Here is a 6751-nt window from a genome sequence, read left to right on the forward strand (position 1 = left end):
CATCACCCGTGTTGGGGCGCTCAGGCCAAGTTTTGTCCCTGAAACGATGAAGTAGGCAGAATCAGGGAAGAGGGACAGGTCAAAATAGCTGGGGTTCCCAGGCATGGAGACTATTCTGCAAGGAGTAAGGAGACCATTGGCTTGAGCTGGAGCCCAAGAAACACATCTCCATCCTGACACTGGAAGAAGAAAGTGCAGAAAGGGACACAGAGCTCCTAAAGTACAAAGCACTGGGAGGCAGTCTAGATTTATGAGACTGGGTGTACAAGTGTAATGCCGGTTGCTGTTCCTGGCAAGATGCAAGAACAGAAGTTCCCAGATGATCTACAAAACACATGGGATATTGTTTTAAAAAGTAACCTTAACAGGTCTCAGTCTGTTTAAATCAACCTTTTTTTTCTTTCAAGGGAGAAACCCCCTTTTTTGGCAGAGGATTCCTACCTAGCACTTGGTAAAGCTTTCAAGAAGAATCCTGCTTGCCTTCCATATTGCAGGCTCAGAAGCTGTTCTGTGAGCAGCCTGGTGAGGGACAAGGACAAGGTGGTGCTGTGGCCCCTCTGCAAGAAGTCTGCCTGACCCCTTTTTCTGGTTGTGTACAAGACTTGGCATGTAATGGAGCTGCAAGGAATTTTGTAAATCTGTTTCCTGCTTTGTATCGAGGAACATGTCTGTCTTTTCCTGGAATACATCAGTTTTCATTCTCAGCTTGTCCCTGGGAGCAATGTCAGCCTTGTCTCTGAAAAACACAGGGTGGATCTGTGGCACGTGATGGTGAAGGCTTGCTTCTTTCCATCCAGGTGCTGAGATTTCTCCCATCAACAGAGAGGGTCAGATGGTTCAGGGGGATGTCCAGCAGATGAGTAGCAGCCAAGGAAGCCTGCTTGCCCACTGGCTTCGAAAGGATTGTGGGGGATTTGCTCAGAGCTGCTCCACCACGTTTGATCCCACCTTACACATCAAGCCAAACAGTGTGTTCCTTCATCAGTGAAGGCTAATAAGAGAGCCTGTGGCTCTTTGCAGCTGATACAAGTTTAGGGGTCTCAGAAATTGGTGTGTTTTCCACTGCCCAGTGGGAGACAGCGAGTGGCACCAGTGACTGGGACAAGATAAGACCCTCCAGTGGCTTCAGCCTTGTCTAGTCCACTCCGTGAACCAGAGTGAAGCAGGTTTGGGCAACCCCACTGGTATGAGCAGGACCCTGGTATCTCAAGGTTAGTGGCATCTGACTGGAGCACTTCCCAAACACGGTACAGGCAGGAGCTGGTCCTCTCTACCACAGGACAGAGTGTGCAGTCTCCTGTGTTAGCCTATCTGTCCTCCTACAGATGCTAACGCAATGTGAAGCCTGTTCCAGACTTTTGCTAAAAACCTCTGCCTAATTTATAGTCTAAATGTATTCATCAGCTCATTTGGTTTTGCTCAGAAACATTTTTCACATTTGATATTTGAAGGATCCTATGTATAAGGCACCTGCTTAACTTCAGGCAGTGTAAGAAGCATCAGTACATTTGATAATTAAATGTTTGCTGCCACCTAATTGTCCCTTATTAAACATATACTTTGAGCCGAAAGCCTGTCTACTGGCACTCTCCCCAGAGGGCTGAGCTTCAAAGAGAGCTGGGGAAGATTTTCTTTTCTTAAAGTACAGTATATATTTAAAATGGAGCCGTCTCCAAAACCGTCAGGAAAAAGATAAGAAAATTGAAAGAACAGCAAACCCAGTGGGCTAATTATAATCAGTCAAATATAAAAAAAACAGATTGCAGCAAGCTGATAAAATACAACAGCAATAACACTGAAAGAGCTAGCACTTACCTAGAAACACCAGAGCACTCGGATGAGCATTCTCAGCTCTAATCACAATTTTTGTCTGCAGACCTGAAAATCTGGCCTCTTTGTGCTGGCAGGATAATACGAATCTGTATCCAGAGATCAGCTGCAGTCATCAGCTTGACTTCAGCCTAAAACCTGAAGAGATCTGGCCTCATGAATGAGTTTCCAGCCACCTGTGTGCCTCAGGCTGGCTCTTCCCTGGATTTGAAGATCCACCTCTGGGCTTTTCTCTGTTTTGAGCGCTGTCCCCTGTAGGGTTGGATACAACCCGCCTGCCTTTGCTGCTGCTCAGCTCTGCATCTTGCCCACTTGCAAAAATCCCAGGGGGAATGCAGAGTGTTGAATGAACTCTATGTGCTGGCAATGCTGCAGCCACCTGGTGGGTTTGTGTTTCTCCATCACACATTGCTGAGCAAACAGTTGCGTTTACACAGACTTTCGGCAAGGGAAGCGGTGTTTTCTCAGCTATAAATACAAATGCATTCAAGGCAGTTAAGATTTTTTTTAAAAGCACTAGCAGCCTGTGTGTGCAAGCAACTCTATTTTCAGCTGCACTAACTAAGAAAGCTTTTGTAGTACTTTTAGTTGAACCTTCTCGTTGTATTTTCTCCTTAATTTTTAGCCTCCCTTGAGAAAAAGGTTTCTGCACAAATATGGGGGGTGTGATTGGGGAAGATCATTAGAGTGATTCATAGAGGGCAAATTAAGCCCTGGTTATAGGGTCAATGGGGTGTCTGCAGGACTTCCTAAGAATCCACATAAAGGATGTGAATGAGCAGTCAGCAATGCTGGGACATGTTGCTCCAGGAAAGGGGATGCATCTGCTTGAATTTCAGCATCCAGACCTCGGAGTTCAGTGTCTGAGCAACGCAGGGCAGTGGAGAGCAAGGGGCATCTTCTGAAGGTGAGTCAGCTTGTGCTGGGGCTACTGCTGTGTGAGTCATTCCTGTTTCTTGCCACTGGCTATAAAGGGACCCAAACCCAATGAGCTTGTTGGAGACATCTCCTATGGGGTTGTCTAAATTTGAATAGATTACTCTCACCAGTGGACTTGACAGAGATGAGGGCTCAGCAGAGCTTCCGCATCCCTATGGGGGGGTGGGGGGGGGTGGGGTGGAGGGGGTGTGGGTGGTGGCAGCAAGAGGCATTGAAGCTCTAAAATTGGCCCTGTGCAGACTGGGAATTGCAGTGCTTCTGAGGATGGGCACTGTGAAACAATGGAATTAGCACACCTGTATTGGATAATTTAACATGCCTGGGACCACTCTGAGGTACAAAGGCTAAACTGTAATGGTGAGGTTTGTATCTAGGCCATTAAACTCTCTTCAGAATAGGATGCCCCCAACCAGAGTCTCCTCAAAGCAGTCCTCTCCCCTGTGCCTGGAAATCATTTGAGAGCTGGCTTGCACAGCATGGCATGGCATGGTCAAAAATATGCTGAAAACTGTTGAAATGCTGTAGTACTAAGAATGACAGGGTCTCTGTGCCAAGGAACAGCGGACACTCCTTAAATTACTAGTGTCAAGGCTGCACTTCAAGTAGCGAAGGGACTGGCATTTGCCAGGCTGGGAGCTGTGCACTCCCTCTAGTACCCAAAACACAAGTGTCATCTCCATCATAACTTTTAAAAGGCCCAACTTCTGGGAGTATCTGGGGGGATTAGATTCACAGTTTGGGGCTCTGCTTGAAACATTTTGGTTGCAATAAGCCCTTCTTGTAAGAGGATTCCCAAATGGAGACCTCAAGCTCTTCTTCCTACTCGCTTTCCCTTCCCTCACAAAGGAGCGTTTTGCTGCCCTCCGAAGGCAAGCAGAAAAGGCGCCGGACCGTTTGTAAATATGCTTTCGGGTCTCCGGGTGGAGAGGGAAAAATCGCCGTGTAATGTTTGAGGGCTCCACCGGCCCTCACAGCAGCCAGGAGAGTACCATGGGCATTTTTACCTTTGCCTCGATGCATCCCCCTTGCAGGCATCCCCAGGATCTCCAGCCTACCTGGAGCGATTGCACATCACAAAGCTAAAACCTGGCAGTGACAACACGCAGCTGGGATGTGACTGAACCTACCAAACTCATTTTGGGGTGGAAAAATCCAGCTTCCTCTGCCTATAGTGAACGATGTGATAAAGCTGTTCCCTGGATGTCTGCCCCTGCTGTGCTCTGAGAATGAGACTGAAGCATCATATTGATTTGAGAAAAGGCCAGATAAGGGCTTTATCTGGGATGTCTCGGTCTGAGAAGGGAAATTGAAACATGTTTATGTCTGGACATGCCATCCTAGTCTTCAGGGGCTGCCTGCCTGGCTCCTCAACCAGCTTGCACTGTTATCGGTCCTGCTTTGCTGTCGTGTTCCTTAGGTGACAATCTATTCCAGCTGCAAAAGAAGAAGAAAGCATTGCTTATCAGTTCAGACCTGTTGCGTCATGCCTCTGTTCAAGGGACTTCCCATTGCTTTGGCAATTCCAGTAGTAAGGGACGTTGCAATGACACATTCTGAGGCTATTCAACTTGTATTAAATGCTAGGTGGTGAATGGCTGGGAGGCTGATGCTCTCCAAAAGGTCTTTAGGAAAAATGAGTGGATAGTTCTAGGCACTAACAGACACTGCTGCACCTCTGACATCTGGACTCTGGCAGCAGGATGAGAAACTCCAGGGAAAGGTGGATGAATGCAGGAAAATGACCCTGTTGTAAGAGCCAAGATACCGCCCTCCAGCACTGGAGGTGAGCTGGGTTCCTGCAGAGATATTAGGCATGAAATACAAGATCATGCAGTCTGGCCACAAATGTAAAACAAGCCATAGAATTTTACAGATTTATTAATAAGCCCATGTATTGGCTTTATGTGGCAAGGTTTTTGTAGTGGGGGAGCTGCAGGGGTAACTTCTGTGAGAAGATGCCAGAAGCTGCCTCTGTGTTGGACAGAGTCAATTCTAGCTGGCTGCAAGATAAATGCACTGCTGGTCAAAGCTGCTGGTAGTGCCTCTGTGATAACGTATTTAAGACGGGGGGAAAAAAAGCTGCTGTGCAACACCACTGGAAGGGAGGAGTGAGAATATGTGAGCAAACCAAATCTGCAGGCACCAAGGTCAGTGAAGAAGGAGGGGGAGGAGGTGCTTTAGGTGCTGGAGCAGAGGTTCCCCAGCAGCCCATGGCGAAGACCATGGTGAGACAGGCTGTCCCCCTCATCACATGGAGGTCCACAGTGGAGCAGATATCCACCTGTAGCCCATGGAGGACCCTGTGCCAGAGCAGGGGGATGTTTCTGAAGGAGGCTGTGACCCGTGGGCAGTCTGTGCTGGAGCAGCTCCTGGTAGGACCTGTGGCCCCATGGGGAGAGGATCTGGGGCAGGGTTGCTGGCAGGGCTTGTGACCATGCAGGGGACCCAGGCTGGAGCAGGCTGTTCCTGAAGGGCTGCACCCTGTGGAAGGGACCCACAGTGGAGCAGTTCGTGAAGAACTGCAGCCTGTGGGAAGGACCCACGTTGGAGAAGTTTGTGAAGGACTGTCTCCTGCGTGTGGGACCACATGCTGGAGCAGAGGAAGAGCTCGAGGAGGAAGGAGTGGCAAAGACAATCTGTTATGAATCCTCCATTCCGTCTCCCTCTCCCTGTGCTGCTTGTGAGGAGGAGGTAGAGAAGCTGGGAGTGAAGTTGAGCCTGGGAAGAATGATTGCACTGATGGAGCAGGATTGTTCAGACTGATACTTATCCATCTGAAATCTTTCAAAGATGCCAGAAAAGATGATTTCTCATATGTCAAGTTGCCAGGAACTCCAGCATATTGCTTGTGAGTTGGGATGTAGCTTGTCAGTGATCTGCTGTTGGGACATTACCTTTCACTCCAGCTCCAAAACAGAAATAGACTATTCAAGCAGCAACTACAACATCCCTGTGTTATCAACATGTTTTGGTCACAAATCCAGAACATAGCCCCATACCAGCTGCTGTGAAGAAAATTAACTCTATCCCAGCCAAAACCAGTAGACTGGAAAAGGCTTGAAGAAACAAGATCTAACTTCTTAGTAAGTGTCTGTAAGTTACTGTCATTTCATTGCTTTGCAATACTGGCAGCAGTTTAGGTCAGAAACATCTTTTCCCTATGCAAAAAAACCTTCAAACTCTGCCTTTGAGTCTTTTCCAAGAGAGGTAGTGGGGAAAGAAGAGATCCCTTTGCCTAAAAAATAACCTTTGTTTTTCTGTTTTATCTCCGATCTCTGAAAAATGACTGCATTTGTGAATGCTCCCTGATAAGGTATCTCTTTTTTTGACACTTTGAAATCTGTTCTTACATCTGTTAGCTTTTAATAGTTAAAAGTTCATGTGCTGACCAGGATAAATGAGTTTTGCCCCTCCAGGTGTTTCTAGACTAAGCACCAGCTACTCTTCAGGTCCTTGGGGAGCCCCTCTGGTCCTGGGCACTGAAAGGGCTGGGAGGTGCGAGCTCCCTTCACTTTATTATTTTCTCTGGATTAGAGGCATTTTTATACCAACAGAGGAGTGATGTTGGAGATGGCTATGCCTCATGCTCCTGGGAGGCTTTCCTTGTGCTACATCCCTTTCAGACTGATGCCTTGTACAGACATAAAAGGGGTTACACAGCCTGTTAGGAAGAAACCTTTTGTGAAGTTGCACTAATCTCCAGTTTTCCTGTGACAGTGATATAGACAGACAAGTAAGAACTCATATCTTAACACACTCATTTCAGAATCTCCAGCCCCTGTGCAACAATTTTATTTGGCAAACTTTGAGGAGAGCCCTGTTTCAGGTGCCAGTCACGTATGCAAAAAAGCTGCTATCTCATACTTTCAGTGAAGCCAGAATCAGACTCTGTCTGGCCAGAAGTGCTTTTTGATGGCTGCTGGCTGCAACGGAGACACCATCTCACTTTAACAGCTGGAAGCTGAAGCAAGATTGGCAAAAA

This window comes from Falco biarmicus, chromosome 19 (assembly GCF_023638135.1).
Source record: "Falco biarmicus isolate bFalBia1 chromosome 19, bFalBia1.pri, whole genome shotgun sequence".
Lineage (NCBI taxonomy): Eukaryota > Metazoa > Chordata > Aves > Falconiformes > Falconidae > Falco > Falco biarmicus.